Source organism: Ostrea edulis, chromosome 5, assembly GCF_947568905.1.
Source record: "Ostrea edulis chromosome 5, xbOstEdul1.1, whole genome shotgun sequence".
NCBI lineage: Eukaryota > Metazoa > Mollusca > Bivalvia > Ostreida > Ostreidae > Ostrea > Ostrea edulis.
Genome location: NC_079168.1, coordinates 58,084,196 through 58,103,841, shown reverse-complemented (window position 1 = coordinate 58,103,841; position 19,646 = coordinate 58,084,196). Strand labels below are relative to the sequence as shown.

Here is a 19,646-nt window from a genome sequence, read left to right as displayed (position 1 = left end):
GGGTCCAGGAAAAATCCCTGATTCGGTCCAGAGCACGAAGCTCCCTGAAACTACTAAGTTCTGACAAATAAGACGTATATATTTTAGAATTTTTATACATACTAGAATTTATCTTTTTCTTTTTTTAAAAATATATTTGTGAAAGAAGTGGGAGGGGTACGCCTGTGCTGGATCCGCCACGGAGTGACTACTCCTAGCATGTATTCACGTGGTGTTTTTTTTTTTTTAAATTCTATTTTGAATGCATTTCAATACAAAAGAGAAATGGCTGAATTTCAATTTAACAACATATCTAAGACATGGCGCTGGATTTTACTCTAAACAAAACTGGGAATTTAACGGTTTAAAAGCTTTCAATCATCGTATTCCTTCAAAGGTGCTATAAATTGCCTCGTTTTAGTTAAAAACTGTAATGGAAAAGAAAACCCTGAGTTGCTCAAGAACAATGTATAAATAATCTTCTCAAATAAAGGTGTTACCAGTTGGTACATGTAATAATATGGATCCTGATTTAGGTAAAATGTCAATTGATAAAACGTTGGTGGCAATGTTGGCCTTTTGCAGCAGTCAAGGCCACCAGCGTGTTAAAGATTCTGTGACGGTATGCGTGTTAAACATTCTGTGATGGTATGCGTGTTAAAGATTCTGTGATGGTATGAGTGTTAAACAATATGCGTGTTAAACATTCTGTGACGGTATGCGTGTTAAACATTCTGTGACGATATGCGTATAAAACATTCTGTGACGGTATGCGTATTAAAACATTCTGTGACGATATGAGTGTTAAACATTCTGTGATGGTATGCGTGTTAAACATTCTGTGACAGTATGCGTATAAAATATTCTGTGACGGTATGAGTGTTAAACATTCTGTGACGGTATGCGTATTAAAACATTCTGTGACGATATGCGTGTTAAACATTCTGTGACGGTATGCGTGTTAAACATTCTGTGACGGTATGCGTGTTAAACATTCTGTGACGATATGCGTATAAAACATTCTGTGACGGTATGCGTATTAAAACATTCTGTGATGGTATGAGTGTTAAACATTCTGTGATGGTATGAGTGTTAAACATTCTGTGACGGTATGAGTGTTAAACATTCTGTGACGGTATGCATATTAAAACATTCTGTGACGATATGGGTGTTAAACATTCTGTGACGGTATGCGTGTTAAACATTCTGTGACGGTATGCGTATTAAAACATTCTGTGACGATATGCGTGTTAAACATTCTGTGACGGTATGCGTGTTAAACATTCTGTGACGGTATGCGTATTAAAACATTCTGTGATGGTATGAGTGTTAAACAGTCTGTGATGGTATGAGTGTTAAACATTCTGTGACGGTATGAGTGTTAAACATTCTGTGACGGTATGCGTATTAAAACATTCTGTGACGATATGGGTGTTAAACATTCTGTGACGGTATGCGTGTTAAACATTCTGTGACGGTATGCGTATTAAAACATTCTGTGACGATATGCGTGTTAAACATTCTGTGACGGTATGCGTGTTAAACATTCTGTGACGGTATGCGTATTAAAACATTCTGTAACGGTATGCGTGTTAAACATTCTGTGACGGTATGCGTATAAAACATTCTGTGATGGTTTGCGTATTAAACATTCTGTGACGGTATGCGTGTTAAACATTCTGTGACGGTATGCGTGTTAAACATTATGTGACGGTATGCGTATTAAACATTCTGTGACGGTATGCGTGTTAAACATTCTGTGACGGTATGTGTGTTAAACATTCTGTGACGGTATGCGTGTTAAAGATTCTGTGATGGTATGAGTGTTAAACATTCTGTGACAGTATGCGTGTTAAAAACATTCTGTAACGGTATGCATGTTAAACATTCTGTGATGGTATTCGTGTTAAACATTCTGTGACGATATGCGTGTTAAACATTCGGTGATGATATGCGTGTTAAACATTCTGTGACGGTATGCGTGTTAAAAACATTCTGTGACGGTATGCGTGTTAAACATTCTGTGACGGTATGCGTGTTAAACATTCTGTGACGGTATGCGTGTTAAAAACATTCTGTGACGGTATGCGTGTTAAACATTCTGTGACGGTATGCGTGTTAAACATTCTGTGACGGTATGCGTGTTAAACATTCTGTGACGGTATGTGACGGGTGGGGAAGGGGTAATAGAGATCATGTTGCATCATTTTTTAAAGAATAGATCACTGCATCCTTTATCTTAATGTAAAGGTTTTCACACACAAATCTTGGTGAACGATTTTGATTTAAAAGATACTATGTATTCCTAGCGATTTCACATTGTTATGGCAAAAGCGTCTTATTCTTAGTTTGGTCTGTCTAACTCAAACTGCCTTGCTTTCTTTAATATGTTCTAGCACAGATTCCAACTGTCTGAAATATCAGGAGTATCATATGTTATAGATAAAGATGTATGTTTTCATTTTTTGAGCACAAAAACAACAGTCTTAAAGTCTAAAGAAAATATATTAAGTATCATTTGTGCCTTAAATCCTTTCGTTTCTTAGGAAATTTGAACATTGTGTCAGATTATTTTCATTGATTAGAAGCCAAAGCATTGGAGTCGAGTTAGTTGCAATTAATTGCTGTTGTTGTGTTCATGAAATGAAGACAAAGAGTTTCATGTATAACATTTGAAACAAACAACCCAGATATTACAGAGGGTTGGAAACAGGGCTGGAACATAGATTGAGAACGACTAGATAAGGTGACCTTTGGCGGAACGTTAAGAGACTGCCCGTTGAAAATCATGTACTGCCTGTTCTGTAAGTGGTACATTTGTTTCCCGATGTTTGCTTATTTACCGTGCTAATCAACATCACTCTGAATGTAAAACAGAGCAGAATTTCCCCTAGATATTCTTACAAATTTCATTACAATACTAAGAGTTACTTGCTCTTTACAATATATTGTGAATCTCATGGGATGTCACAGCCAACTTACTAGTGTTAACAGATTTTTTAAGTTTATAATTCTAATATAATTTACAAAATTGCCGATCTGAGATCATCGATGTGCCAACCTCTGAGTGATTTTCCACAGACAGCATCTTCATACCAATTCTGATCCCTGTATAGTCTGGTATACATTGTATAGTCTGGTATACATAGAATGGGGAAATAACGAAAAGAATTGAAAGACCAGAAAATAGACTACATAAGTACATTTGTACTTGTAATTGCTGATATGATTGAGATGGAATGAAGTTTATTGAGGATCACCTGTACCGAGCGGAATATCTATATAATTTTTTTTCCAGTTTGAGTACAATAACCGGTCGCGGTAGATCAGCGGTAGAGCGTTCGCTTCGTAACCGGGAGGTCGTGAGTGCTCGTGGCATGACCGCATCACACCTAAGACGTAAGTAAATATAGGTAGTGATTTTGACAAATGTTTAGCATTTAGAAAAGTTGAAGATAAAGAACAGTGACCAATCTCCCACAAGTAATACAAAATTAAGAGTTGGGCAAACACGGACCCCTGGACATACCAGAGGTGGGATCAGGTAAGAAGTGAGAATCATGGGTCTTTCGGATATGACCTTAAAAACGGAGGTCCCGTATCGCGGCAGGCGTCGACATGTGAAACCTCAATGCTTCGGCCCTGAGCGCTAAGCATAGGTCTAAATGTGTGGTACTTTACCTTCAGCTGGTGAGGTCTCAATATGAGTGAAAAATTCTCGACGGGACGTAAAATAAACAACCATTAGTACAATAAAATGTTGTTTACAAAAAAGATAAATATGTGTGTACATTTTATCACACTATATTGTATCAATTGTACGATTCACAGGGAAAAACACAAACGACGACAGTGGAGTGAATTCATCTCCAGTCAGATCGCGATGACGTCATCATTGTGGTCAATTAAGATTACCTTTGGGGATTTTTTTTAAAGATTAGATTGCCCTACATTTTTACTGAGGATTCAAGCAACCTAGAAAAGCGTAGAGGACTGTTGACTTAATTTGATGACATATTTATGGCAGCGATTACAGACCAAGTTATGCGTGAAACTGCATCCACCTAATTAGGTTACGCGTGAAAAATGTCAGCCTAACCACTTCAATAAAAGAATACAGTTTTTCAGTAAATCTGTAGCAAAACGAGGACAGGAATCACGTCATCCAAAACGAGCTAACTTTGGCGATAAGGAGCCTTGCAAATTTCCGCTCTCTCGGGATACGTATTGCTAGAATTTTGTTATGATCATCGATCATAATTTTGTTTAGAGATCGCAGTCATATTTTCCGTGATATAACCTTATCAGTCATACGTACAACTATATTAAAAAAAAATAAAGCTGATTGCTAATTTTCATTTCTTTTAACAACTTCTGACATATAGTAAGTTTTGAAAATAACAATATTTGTGTTAACGCGAACACAGTAAAATAAATAGTTTATTAATTATATTGATGTATAATGGGCAATGCCATGATAAATGATTATAAGCCAGAGGAAATAGAATGTTATGGGTAAATATATGACTTTTTCATGTAAATTACAAAGTGGTTATATGTTTGAATATGCCAGTATTGAAATGTTCAGCTCTATAATTGCTTGTTAAAGAATTGCTTTCATGATGTGCATGAATTATCTATAAGCTTCAATATCGTAGGCTTTTCTACAGAATCCAATTTCAACATTGTATGAGCTCAAATCATGGAGGTCTAATTAATAACAAGTCTTAGTACATCAACATCATTTGTAGGTAGTATTTAATGATTGCTTAACTGCAGGATACTTGATTCCATAGCAATCAATATGGAGGGTGAATTATACTGTTGCTAAACGCATTCCAGTGATATCATGATCAAAGCAACTAATTACTGTATTTGATTAAAAAGATATTTAAGTCTAACTCTGACACATGTTTCTGCATCGGGTGGATTCAACAAACAACACCACTGACACCTTTGTATCAGATGGACTCCTAAGCCAGGGGGAAAAAAAGCAATGGATTAAATGGTATTCGCTGGTTACCATTAAAAATATTCTAAACCCTAGGGACAACTGATTTCTGTATTTTGTCTATCTCTCTGTGCATGTTTGTACCTACGGAGTTTATCCATTACATTAACTGATTGCTTTGCAATAGAATTCATCAAGTTCAAAATTTTAATTTATATAACAAGAATGGGAATAAAAAATGGAGAAGCTAGAATAACGTGTAAAATGTATACCTAATTCCGAAATTTGTTTGCTCTCAACCGATAGACTGAAAGAAATTCAAGTGCAAAATATTTTATGACGCTTTCTTTTCTTTCTTTCTTTTTTTTTTTTTTTTATCATGATTTCATTTTAACTCATTGGATTCCATTTCGAACAAAGGTTAGCTATAAACTGGAAGTTCTAGTGGAAAATGCTTACCTACCTACCTATCTACCTGCCTACCCTAAGCATTTCATGTCGAATCGGGAAAGGGCAAATAATCTGAACATTTATTTATTTTACTTCGATTCCAGATAATTAGTTTCGATTAATTATATTAGGTACACTGTACATGCGTCACATACGTTCTTACTGATTAATCATAACATTCCAATATCACCTTACCTCCCGTGAAAAAGAATATATTCCACACAATACAAACAGTATATCCAAATTCACATGCTTCTTGATTACAAGAAAGTTTGTTCAACAAGACAGTCAATGAATTTATCAGAGTAGGGTTCGTTTCCCTCCCACACTCTGACGGTTATCGGAAAATAATTGCCATCAGCGGGTAGCGACTACCGTCAACTGAGGACTTTCTCTTTGCGACATCAAGGTATTATGCCCCGTCATTAAGCGTTTTGACAATACGTAATTAACGTTAATCAAATCCGCTGTCCGATTGTTCGACTTAGATGAAAGTCAAGATTAAAAGGACAGATACACACCTCAAGGTTGAAAGGCTAAACTCAAATTTCGAACTATTAATATGGCAGAATCTGGTCGAGAAGGTGATTTAGCAGTTCGTAAAGTTATACCTATCTACTAATTGCCTCTGCTTTTTTGTAATGCATTGGAAACTCCAATATTGCCAGAAATTAAGGTTGTAGAGCCTTTGCGAGATTGATCACAAACACGCTTAGATGATCTCAGTCGTCTCTTTAAAAAGTGAAACCTTACAAGACTTGCATTTTTCAAGTGGTGAGAGCTTTTGTTTTCAAGAAAAATACCGATTTCTCCGATTTCATAAAAGTAAGGTTGACAAAAAAAAAAGTTGAGAGAGATCAGAAGTTCTATGTATGCCACTGAGCTGTCAACCCGATGGGAATTTACCATTGACAAAAGACAAGTATTGGAAGAATAAATGAAGAGCATGAATCTGGCAATAAACAAGTCAATATAAATTGTGTGTTCTTTGTAAAATATTTTTCAAATCTCCGATTTCCTTTGAGCGATCGATGTTTCATAATTATTAGTGATATCACTAGTGTGATGTATGTTTCTTTGCTCATTTGAAACACTCCTAGAATGAACTGATCGCGATTCCAGTAAGCTGTTCCGGTCGGAAGAAGGCTGTACTTGAAGAGAAATAAACAGAATTAATGACGATAAATGTTTTGTCGCGAGGCATACAGGCCTGGACCTATCAGATTTATTTTGAAATATTGAAGTTTCTGACTAAACATCATGCCGTTTCCGTAGTAAACAGATATTATTTTCAATTCTCCATCGTTATGATTGAATATTCTGTTGAAAGTAATCCCCAAAACACTGCGTTTATTCCTATTGGACAATCAATGCATCAGCAGTATTAGTTAATTTGATAATACTGCCTTTAAAAATATCCATACATGTATGTCCTTGCCGATTATTAGAAGTCTGGGATTTGAGGTAGCAACATTTTGTTTTCTTTTAGAATTTCCTATTCATATTTAACTTTTACTCTAAATGGGCTGTATCCAAAAAGTTGGGATATACAAGAGTAAACAAAATCTGGAGTCGACAATAATTTATTTTGATATAGCCCTTGGAGAAGTGTTTTTTAAACGTGTTTTTTAAATTCAGTTGACATGAACCTTTTAAGAACAGACTGCATGTATAGATTTGATTCTATGCACATGTCAAATGTCTAATATTTTTTATATTATTGCTCACCTTTTGAATATTTAAAGGAATGTGATTCTGGTGGAAATTCTTGGAAAACTGTGATATCTGTTCGTAACCGATGTAAATCTGTAATCATGGGTGTGCATTCGTAAGTCTGAATAAATTTTATTAAAACTGCTGCCGGTTACAATGGTGCCTTGTTCTGTTTTTGTCGTAGAACGATCGCTCCTTGTAACACAGGTAATAAGAAAATTTAATTAAAATCAAAGATATAACGTGTTCATGAATGAAGAATCTATAAAACCAAGGAAAGCAATAATTCCATTTTATCAGCGGCGTGTTGTTTTAAGAAGGATAGGCTTTCCAGCTCACATGGCGTATCATTATTTCAAGTTCTTTGATACAGAAGATGGTTGATTTTATTTTAAAGGAAAGGCATAGTTTAAGAGATGATTTGGAATTATGAGAAACTGAACAAAACATCACGGTATCATGAAACTGAACAAAACACAACACGGTATCATGAAACTGAATATATATGGCATTCTTATATATATATATATATGGCATTCTTATATATATATATATATATATATATATATATATATGTTGTATGTATGTGTGTATGTATATGTACATGATGGAATATAATTGTCACGAAAATAAGATATTCCGAACCCGAACATCCCACCGAGCTCAATTCAAAGGATTCTACATCGAGAGCGAATTAAACCACCAGACCTACAACCAAATGTAATCCTCCCCTGTGCCGCCCTCCTCCGGCCCAAGCTCCCTGAATGGTTAATTTAGTGCTGAATCTAGATTCAAAATCTACCAGAGGGCCGACCTTAAGACTCAAAATCGAATGGACCAGATCGGGTTGTGAAAGAGACATTGGGATAATGAAAACTGCGCCATTTAAAACTGAAGCAAAGCGTCTCTGTTAACCTCTAATGACCCGCAATGAGGAAAGGGAATAGATCGAGATTTGTCTCCATCAATACCGGTCACCAACGACACCCCCCCCCCCCGGGTGCAGCAGTTTTCTGGATACGTGGACTTGAAAAACCAGATAAGACATACTGGCCGTAACTGTCAGTGATTTTGTAAGGATCGTCATCTTTCCCAAACAATGCACTAATCGTGTACTATACGATGTCTTCTGACTGTTGCAGATCTTCATCAGATATCATACAGGTTACGCAGACGACGCCACATCTTGACGGAATTCGGTGTTTATGCCACATACAGGGTGATCCAGTGTATCTTATGCCATTTAAAACTTGATATTTTCATGGAACATGACGCAGTTTTGGTACATCATTAATCTGTTTTACTTACCATTCATAATATACAAGGAAATACAGAACAACATTGGCCTCGTTCTGATGTTATGACGTCACATAACCTTTATATAGTATATGAATACACCATATCGGGGGTTGCAGAAATGTATTTTGGGACTTGTTAACCATTAATAATAGTTATTCCAATGCAAAAAGATACCTGTCGGACGCTAACCAAGCTACACTTGCTATACAGTAGATTAGTTAAGCGGTTTCAACGGACTGCTTCAGTAAAGGGCAATTGCAGTTAAAACACCGAACTGCCCCTGACAAGCTAAAGCACTGAATACATTATTGATATCCAAAAAATAATTTCAAAATGGCCTCAAAAGTACTTGGTGTATGAGTTGGCTGAAGCATTATTATCCTTACATTGCATGCACGAGATATTAGTACTGTTGTTGTATGGTTTCAACAAGACAGGGTACTCCCAAACACCTTGGGGTTATTTCTTTTTTATTGGTTTAACGTGTAGGGTGTCAGACTATCTGTCTGTCTTATATCATGGGACCGCGTCTGTGTAGTAGTAGACCTCACAGAGCTTGGTGCACTTAAAAATATACAGATGTGCGCAACGTATTTACAATAGTTGACTGACCTTCGGGAAAACTTGGCGCGCTTTAAAATATGCAAATGGTCTACCTGACTTTCACTTTGGATGTAACTGTTTACTTGCCTTCTTTCTTGTCATTAGATCTTACTGAGACCTAAGGCTCACCAGGTTTAACTTCAGTCTCAATGACACTGGTACACACTTAACACTTATCCAGCTTTAGTCGTATGTAGAGAGGAATCCCTCTCACACAGTGCAATATTGTCATATTATCGACTTCTCAGAGGTCCACAATATAGCGATATTGTCATATTATCGACTTCTCAGAGGTCCACAATATAGCGATATTGTCATATTATCGACTTCTCAGAGGTCCACAATATAGCGATATTGTCATATTATTGACTTCTCAGAGGTCCACAATATAGCGATATTGTCATATCATCGACTTCTCAGAGGTCCACAATATAGCGATATTGTCATATTATCGACTTCTCAGAGGTCCACAATATAGCGATCACACCAGCCGTCATCATTCTATGCTTCACTATATAACTTAGATTTTTTTGTACTTAATGAAAAGGTTTTTACACATCCATAGTTAATATTAAAAAAATACCACCCTTCGCTTTACTTTCACGAATCACTTAAATTTACAATAATAAATATTGCGAGGTGAAATCAATGAAATATTAATTAGGATATAAGCTATATACATTTTACATAATTAGCCAATGATTCAAGGGGATATTCTATCCAATACAATGAAATGGCATTCCTCGCCACAGTACTCCCTCCCTAAGTTTATGCGCCCTCGCATAAAATCTACCTATCCAGTTTTCTTCTCCTGGTGTATGCTACTTAGCACTTTACACAATCCGGCAGCCAGACTGGGGGTTGACGTGTTCGCTTGGTTCTTAGCAGACTCTCGTGTTCACACTCTTCTTGATCTGAGTCACTGACATTAGACTGGAGTGTAATATCATTGTCCCTGTCGTTAACTCCACAATCGTCAACTTCGTCTGCAAAAGTTGAGGTTTTTTGAGTCGTATGCGATCCGCGTGGATTACTTGGGTCTTACCACGAGGCTCACAGTCTATTTCGTATAGAAGATCTGACTTCTTACTGAAAGGTGAAGATAACGAACAGTGATCAATCTCATAACTCCTATAAGTAATACAAAATAGATTATTGGGCAAAAAGGGATTCCTGGACACGTCAGAGGTGGGGTCAGGTGCCTAAGAGGAGTTAGCATCCTCTGTCGACCGGTCACACCCGCCGTGAGCCCTATATCTTGATCAGGTAAACGGAGTTATCTGTAGTCAAAATCAGTGTGTCAAGAACGGTCTAACAATCGGTATGAAACACGTCAGGCAGTATTTGACCCAATGAGAGGTTGTATTGGCAAACTAGATCGTTATAACGTCCATAGAATTTGCAAAATGCTGACTTTAAACGAGACCGTTGAATCCCCTGTACCATCAACTTCACAGGGAAATATCGAATCGACATATTAATGAAAGTTATCATTGTTAATAGACAAAACGTCGTCGAGATATCTAAATGTCGAATTGAAGGCCACAGCAAGATATTTTTTCTTCTCACGTAGAAGTTTTTGAATAAATTCTGCTTCATATGAATATAAAAACATGTCAGCTAACAAAGAGCACAATTTGTGCCCACGGGAATTCCAACAGACTGTTGGAAGACCTGATCACCAAAAACCACGAAGATATTGTCAATGAGGAACTCTAGCATATTTTTTATTTCAACTTCAAAGTACTTGTGCGTGGAATCAGAGTGGTGTTTAACAAAATAATTTTTTGGATGACTGATCAATAGATATGAATGTTTCCGTTTTCCATTTTTGTTGAAGAAGCAACTGTCTATGATGTCAGAAAGTCTAGTCTTTAATTGATCGTGAGGAATGGTCGTGTATGTTGTTGATTTGAGAAAAGTTTTGTGATTTCAAGTTTACTTAAAGTTTTGTTTAGAATTTTGTAGAATCCACATTTGATTTACACCACTTCTGGCATATGTAGTCGCACAGTAAGTTTAAAGTTTCTCCTTCACAGCTGTTAATATTTTCGTGAGGAGCAAAGATAGGGGCTTGGTAGATAACTTACTGGATCCCGCAATGTATCTTTGTTTGTAAAGGTTTTTATGTAGTTTAAGAATCCAGTATAGGTACGGTAACTCATATTGATTCGACCCATTGACTGGGATATTAAATGTGTCTAAAAATGAAGCATGGTTTTGAAGAATTTCATCTTTTGAAAGGGCAGATAAAGTATAAGTACGATTACCAAAAGTGGAATTAATGCTAAGTTCGTTTAAAATACTGTTGTAATAATGAGCCTTACAAACAAAGACAATGTTGTTACAAGCTTTGTCAGTGGGAACCAAAACATATTCTTGATGTAACCTATCTAATTCTTTTATCACTTCTTGTTTACTAAACACAGAAGGATAGATGGTACATACTTTTGTTTTAATATGTCTAATGCGGGATTTTGATATTCTTCTTATACTTTTAATCCATTCTGACAACGTATCAAGTTCTTCTTTTTCATATTTAGCCCATCGTCTGGCATAATCTTCGACAGAATTTATGATAGAGATGAATTTCTGTCGCCAATTTAAAGATCGAGGTTCTCTGTATTTAGGACCTTTTAGAATAAGTGATTTGAGGTCCTAATTTTCAACTATATCAACATAACCAGTAATGACATGTGGAAGAAGATGAAGAACAAGAATACGTAAGTGGGTTAAGTATAAGATGGTCTGTATCTAAGCACTGCAAAGTTTGTTTATAATTAAAAAGTTTGGATGCAATAGTAGAAGTATATTTGTAGGAAATACTGGGTGTAGACTTAAACTAGAAATAAGTTGGAATACACGACTGAACTATTTCACGACGAAGAATGTTGCTTGTGTTGACGGCATCTATTCCTTTGTTTGTAAATTTGAGCTTAGGAAACTGGCGGCATGATTTGGAAGGACTATAGTGTTTGGACCCCTCCCGTAGCTTGTAAATTTAGGAGAATGACCTGCTTTCCTCTGCGGAAAGAAAACATACACCTTGTCATCTTTCATGAATATCTGCTAGTTTATCTTGGCATCATGGTATTGTTTTTGCCTGCGCATGTCTTGGCCTGTATGATATCTTACTGCAATGTGAGCTTCTTCCAAGAGTATTTTCAGCTCCCGTACCCACTTATGCTGAGGAATATCGTTTACATTAGGCTAGGCGGCATTTCGTGCATAACATCTAGTTCGACAGCTTGTAGTTTCGTGTTCTGCTGACCGGTAGGCCATCATAACGTACGGCAAGTGAACATCACATGCTCTTTGATGACGTAAGCGCTGAGCATTGTTGCTAATGTTTTATCAAAACGTTCTACCATGTCTTCTGACTTACGATGGTACGGCGTTGTGTGGGTTTTCTTGATTCCAAAGAGCTTACAAATTTCACTAAACAGGCGACTCTCAAATTGTGTGCTTTGGTCACGCCTAATCTAGTCAGGACGTCTTCAATAATGATCTTTGCCATTGTCTCTGCTTCCATGTTTTTATGGGAAAGCTTGCAGTCCACTTGGGGTAGTAGTCTGATACAACTAAGATGTATCTGTTCCCTTTACTACCCGGTAGCATCTCCCATGGGCAGTTCTCCAAGTATATTCATGGATATGCGTTACATCGGAGCACCATATTAAACTAACTGCATAGGGGCGCATTTACTTCGTTGGAACCCATTTTTCCTGCTACATTTCTCACATCCAGATATGTATGTGCGGACATCTGCCTGAAGCCCTGATCAGAAATAACCTTGGTGGATCTTAGACACAGTTTTAGTCACACCGAGGTGTGCAGATGATCGATTGTCATGGTACTGGGCTAAGACCGTACGCCTCTCCTTAGATGGTACCACTGCCTGAAGCTTTGTTTCTCTATCGTTAACCCATTTTCGGTACAAGATGCCCCTGTTCACTTTTAATAACTCAAACTGGGACCATAAGGACTTGAAAACTCGCCATTCGATGCTGATAGCTGAATAAATAGGTTTCTTTCCTTCTGTTACCCATGTTTTAACTAGCTGTAATGGTCTGTTCTTCTCTTGAAGACTTTTCAAGGAAATTTCTCCAGGTTCTACATCTTTGATCTGTGAAACTACTGACGAAGTCTTTCTTACAGTTACATTCCTTACATGACTTTTTGCTGAATGCATCAGCGTTTGTATGATGCTTGCCTGGGCGGTGCTTTATTCTCATTTCATATATGCTAAGTGTCTAAAGCCAACGGGCAAGTTGTCCCTCTGGGTTCTTGAAACTGAGCAATCAGCATGAGGAACTGTGATTAGTACGGACAGTGAACTGTTTGCCATACAGGTAGTGTTTGGAGTACTTGGCAAAATACACCACCACTAAAAGTTCTTTTCTGGTCACACAATACTGGCGCTCTGCTTTGGTCAAGGTTTGACTGGTATATGCTACTGGTCGTTCCTCGTCGTTTATCTTCTGAGATAAAACAGCGCCAATCGACAAATTGCTGGCATCCGTGTCCAGAATAAACTCCTTAAAATCTGGCATAGCTAGCACTGGAGCTTTACATAACCTCTTCTTGAGATCAAGGTGTCCATCTTGCTCTTTCAGGAAAACCAGGAATGAAGTGCCTGTAATAACCACTGAGACCAAGGAACGATCGGACTTCACTGACATTGCATGGTTCAAGGCCACTTTCACCTTTGCAGGATCTGTTGAAATCCCTTTATATGATATGACATGACCTAAATACAACACTTTCTTTACAAAGAGAGTACATTTCTTTGCCTTAAGCTTTAGACCTGCCTTAAAAAATCGGTTGAATACCGCTCTATGGTTTCTTATCATATCCTTGAACGTTTTGCCGACAATTATTACATCGTCTAAGTAAATGAGGCATATGTCCCTTTGGAGACCTGTCATGACTTTTCCCTAAGTCGTTGGAACGTTGGATTGCACAACTCAGAACAAAGTGCATATTCTTGAATTGATAGAACCCTTTTCTGGTAACAAGTGCCGTTTTCGATCGTTCCTCTGGTTTAACCGATACCTGCCAGTACCCAGAGAAAAGATCTAGGGTTGAGAACCTTTTATTGCCAAACAAGTTACCCAACGACTCGTCAGTGCAAGGTAGTGGATAATCATCCTGGATGGTCAACATATTTAGTTTCCTACAATCAACACAAAAGCGTGTTGACCCATCCTTCTTACGCACAAGCACTATTTCTGCTCCCCATGGGCGTGTAGATGGTTCGATCATTCCATCTCTGAGCATATCTTCAACGTGTTTGTCGACGGTCTCCGTCGCATGAAATGGCAGACAGCGCAATGGCTCCTTAATTGGTATGGCATTTCCAACATTTAATTCATGCTCAACTACGTTAATAGACCGAATGTCAGAGTTATCCTTTGCAAACAGATTGTTATAGCTTTTCAGTAGAGTTTGCACAACGTCTCGCTGTTGTCCGACAACTCGTCACTGCTGTAAGTAAGAAGATCCTCTAATTGTTCATTCAAATGTTTTGCCTTAGATAAGCTTTCACTCTGCACACTGTTCACAGAACATACAGACGAAATCTGAGCTAAGTGAATCCCCTTTCGAATTATGCATGGATCATCTGTGATTTTAGCATGCGTACTGGTACCACACCAGTACTAGAAACTAACGATCTACCAGCCACAGCAGATACGTCATTGGTGCTCCTCTCTACAGGCTCTATGATGCTCTCACAGCAATAGAGCTATTCACCTTCAGCCTTTTCCTGGAACTATGGCTTCTTGGTTCGCAGATATCGGGAGTGTTCAGGGTCACTACTCTGAAACATCCAAAATGAACCTTTCTTTACCATCTGGAATTTGTTATGGCCCCCAATAATAATTTCTTGCTTTTACATGTCTACAACACAGTTGTACTTTGTCAAAAAGTTCACACCTATGACACCGTCTACCGTTAGATCTGCCACAGCTGCTTTTACTGCGCAAGCGAAGCTACCAACCTTAAGTACGAATACCCTTTACCAGACACATTGAGTTCCGCCTGCACCATAAACATTCTCTAGCATTGGATCGAGGATAGGCATATACTTTTCCGCTATTCTCTCAACCATTGTAGTTGATACAAGAGTTAGAGTTGCCCCATTACCTACAAGTAATCGAATATCAATGCTTTGGAAAGTAGCTCTCAGAAATATTCCAGCTTCTATCCCTATACTATTGGTACCCACAGAACCAGGTGTAGGTTCTTGTTTCTCTAAGGACTCTTTGACTCGATGCTTTTCGTTTGGTTTGTCTGTTTTACTGCTATTGGCTTTCTTGAATAGCAGACAGTCTCTGCGTACATGACCAGCCTTATGGCAGTAGAAACATTTCCTTTCTTTTTGTTGTGCTCACTGACATATGAATCGCTGTTGAACATGAGAGATGATGACGAAGTATTTTTTTTTTTTACTTTGTCAAACTTCTCTGTCAGCTTTACTAAGCTGTTTCTGTTTCTATTGTCAACTGGTTCAGCTAGAGTAGCTCTAAGATGACTCTTACGCTCATCTCTATTGTAAGCCTCTAACTCAACGGCCAACTTGATCGCATCGTTGAGATTGATAGGTCTTGATTGCTTTATATGGATTCGCAACTTGGAATCAATAAAGGGATCCACAAACTGGTCTTTTGACAGTGTCTCGCCAATATCTGAGCTGGCTGTAGGGTATGCCAGTTTTGCAAGCCTCCGGATGGCCTGTCCAAGCTCTGGGAGCGTCTCCCCTAGTTTCTGCCGTCGCTCTTTCATATGTACCCTATAGAGTTCTGTCTGACCGGGGGGTGCAAACCTCTCCTCTAGTAATTTTACAAGTTCCTAATATTTAAGTGTCTTTCCTCTTGGCAAATTACCAATGACACTGCTAGATATGTGCTTTTACTTTTCTCTACCATTCAAATCGGTACACACTTCAAAGTGACTGTGATAGTCATGCCAAGCAATGGTTCCATCATAAGTGGCTGGTCTTATCTGTACAACATTTGCTTTGGGCAGCCCATCATTTCTCTGTCTGTCAAGATTTCCTCATTTGGGAGAAGAGAACTTCACTCTTGATGGTTTCCGTGTCGTAACTCCTGACATCAAATCGCCGTCATCATCAATATACGTTGAACTGTGTCTTTTAAACATATTTTCTTTAAGTGTGACACCTCTGCTACTAAGCATACAGCCTTGGGACATTGGATATGAACTTGGGACTTGTGATGGAAAGACTTTGTCTTGGAAACATGGATGAGCGTCTGGTCTCCATTCCTGAATCATATAGGGACGACTGCTTTGTAGTAGTCTGGCGCATAGGAGTGGAATGGTCAAATGGTCAAACTCTTCTTTCATTAAACTTTGTTGCAGATCCTTGGGTTTCGCATCAATTATGATCTTACTGAGATCTAAGGTTCACCAGGTTTAAAGAGCCTTTATCTATGCAGAGGATACCAACACCTCTCGCAGACACTAGGTACAATACCAACACCCCTTCACACTCGTACTGCAACTGTACCAAGGAGATACCAACACTCCTAGCTCTTAATCAATGTCACTGACCCTTCTTCAGCCTTAATATCACTGCTTCACAAGTCCAGTATGTATAGAGAAATCCCTCTCACACAGTTGCAATATTGTCATATTATAGACTTCTCAGAGGTCAACAACATAGCAATCACACGAACCGTCATCAATCTATGCTCGGCCTTAAACTTCACTATATAACTTAGATTTTTTTGTACTTAATGAAAGGGTTTTTACACATCCATAGTTTATAAGAAAATGCCACTTTACTTTACTTGACTTTCACAAATCATCTAAATTTACGAAATTTACAATAATAGATCTTGCGAGTAGAAATCACTGAAATATTAATTAGGAAATAAGCTACATTGTATATACATTTTACATAATTAGCCAATGATTCAAGGTTATGATTCTATACAATACAATGAAATGGCGTTCCTCGCCACAATTGGCTTCATGAAACGTTTGGAGACAACTTGGTTTCTTTTAGAGCGGACTGTATCTGGCTACCATACTCCCTTCCTTGATGCCCATTTGACTTTTTTCAGCTGGGTATTTCAAAGACGATATGTACATGTATGACCCAAATCCACTTGGGGATTTCAAGTTTACCGGAGAATTACTCAAGGAATATGTACAAATGTGATGACAAACGTTAGCAAGAGACTAAACGTCGTTCTTGAACAAAATGATTGCCACCTAAAGCACGTAATACATGTTTGAACAGTTGTCTTATGTATGAGACGGGCTCTGCAGTTTTAATATATTCAAAATGTATACGATATATATGGTGTATGATACTTTGATGTAGGTGGTATAATATAATATATTTCATTGAATTTCATAGAAGTTTTATCGTTTGAAATAGTATAGAAATTTATGGACCACTTTAAATGAAAACGGTTGAGGTCGTCTACCTGGAAATCTGTAAACCAACTCGCCTTGAAAAGGATGGAACTGTCACTCAGTCCTCGACTTATTGGAAACCTCGTCTGACTAATAAACCAGTGTCACGAACTCCATAAACAAGCAATAGATTATGGACGTCCGTCTCAAGGTGTTAGTCTAGAAACCAAATTCCACCCTGATAACGACTCGTATTTGACTTAATAAAAAAATGAAGAATAGTTATCTGCCATTTATGGTCAGAAAGGAAGTGACTTTCAGATCAAATTATCAAATTGAAACGTAAACTTATTGATTCACTTAATAATGGTAAGAATCTTGTTTGGCATGGATAACTAATGTCCCGAACGACAAGTCGAAGGACGATGAATTGGTAGAATAATATAAACCAAGGTCATGAATTTGAAATGTACCAACACATAACGTCGTTTTGAACCCCGGAGGATAGATATTTTAAACTCAAGTCAACCCTTGTTTAATGGATAAACTTTGAATAACAGCTGTCTGATTCCACACCGTGAATACCCAGACTCATTGATCAACACATCGTTCGGTTCTCCTTGTGTTTGGTCTGTAGTCCTGTATCGTTTGCTTCTGTTTAAATGAGGTTAATTAGTAAATTAATCTGACACAACATTCAATGAATAACACGGGTGTTGCCGTGTATATTTCAAAACTAAGATTCTCTACCTCTTCTGTGGGATGTGAAAAAATATATTTGAACTGCAAGACGATGTTTTGTATGATATAAAGCAACAAGAGGCCCATGGGCCACATCGCTTACCTGAGTCACCTTGGCACATATTTAAATATTTTCCCTATATATATTCGCATATAAAACTTTGATCCCTATTCTGGCCCCAACCTACCCCCGGGGCCATAATTTAACAAATTTGAATCGGCACTATGTCAGGAAGCTTTCATGTAAATGTAAACTTTTCTGGCCAAGTGGTTCTTGAGAGGAAGATTTTTAAAGATTCCCCCCTTTATTTTCGCATGTGAAACTTTGATCCCCTATTGTGGTCCCACCCTACCCCCGGGGGATATGATTTGAAAAACTTGAATCTGTACTACGTCAGGAAGCTTTCATGTAAGTGTAAACTTTTCTAGTTCAGTGGTTCTTGAGAAAAAGATTTTTAAAGATTTCCCCTATATATTTGCATGTAAAACTTTGATCCCATATTGTGGCCCTAACCTTCCCCCTGGGGTCATGTTTTTTCAAACTTGAATCTGCACTTTGTCAAGAAGATTTCAAGTAAATTTCAGTTCTTTTGGTCCAGTGATTCTTGAGAGATTTTTAAATTACCTTACCCTGTTTTTGCAATTTTTTGTTGTTGCTATATCCGCTTTCAAGAGTGCATGACCCTTCATATAAAATACTGGAAAGCCCTTCACCCAAGGATGCTCTTTGCCAAGTTTGGTTGGAATTGGCTCAGTGGTTCTGAAGAAGAATTCGAAAATGTAAAAAGTTTACAGACAGACGGACAGACACACAGATAGACGGACGACGGACAACTGGTGATCAGAAAAGCTCACTTGAGCCGAAAGCTCATGTGAGCTAAAAACAATCAATCTCTAAAAGCTAACACTAGTGACGTCTTTACACGAGAAAAAGTTTCTCAAATGGAATTCAAAACAACATACAAACAAGAAAAAACCCAACAAAATACCGAACATGTAAGCAATGTCATCAAGGAAGTCCGTGCTTGGCACCTAAGGACATAGTACTCTTCGATTTTTTCCTCCATTAGTACAGAATAATTAACTCTATTGAGCTTTTTTCGAAACGTGACATGATTAAGATTTCAATCTTAAAGTAACCGAAGTGTGTTGACAAAATATAAAAGTACAAGATGAAACCTTGATTAAAGTTGGTGATACCGTTTATCGTACCAATTTTGTGCCTAGAATAAGGTATTTAACTTTTCAGCACTTAATCATTATTTGATAGAGAATGTTTTACAACCTTTCTATTGGGCGAGGAAATTTGTGCAAAATCTAATTATAATCACCGGAGGAATTCAATTATTTGTTACATAATTGTTAAAGAATGTGTCATACAAAAGGAGAAAGGAAGACGATTCACAATCAGTAAATCCGCTATAAAATAGAAGCCCAACAGACTCACAAAATGTGTGCATCGATAGACATTCCGCACATCGCACTGATGGAGTTTGTTGTCGAAGGGATTTCAATACTAATG

The 19,646-nt window shown here is 37.7% G+C and overlaps 1 protein-coding gene across 1 annotated transcript in view; it reads right to left on the bottom strand.

Annotated features, from left to right (window-relative positions):
• Positions 1-6,153, bottom strand: part of LOC125652411 (synaptotagmin 2-like) — a 59,980-nt gene extending 53,827 nt beyond the window's left edge. The window contains exon 1 of the mRNA XM_048881605.2: positions 5,576-6,153. The gene's annotated coding sequence lies outside the window, so the exon portion shown is untranslated. The remainder of the gene's footprint in view (positions 1-5,575) is intronic.
• Between the last annotated feature and the right edge of the window lie 13,493 nt (positions 6,154-19,646).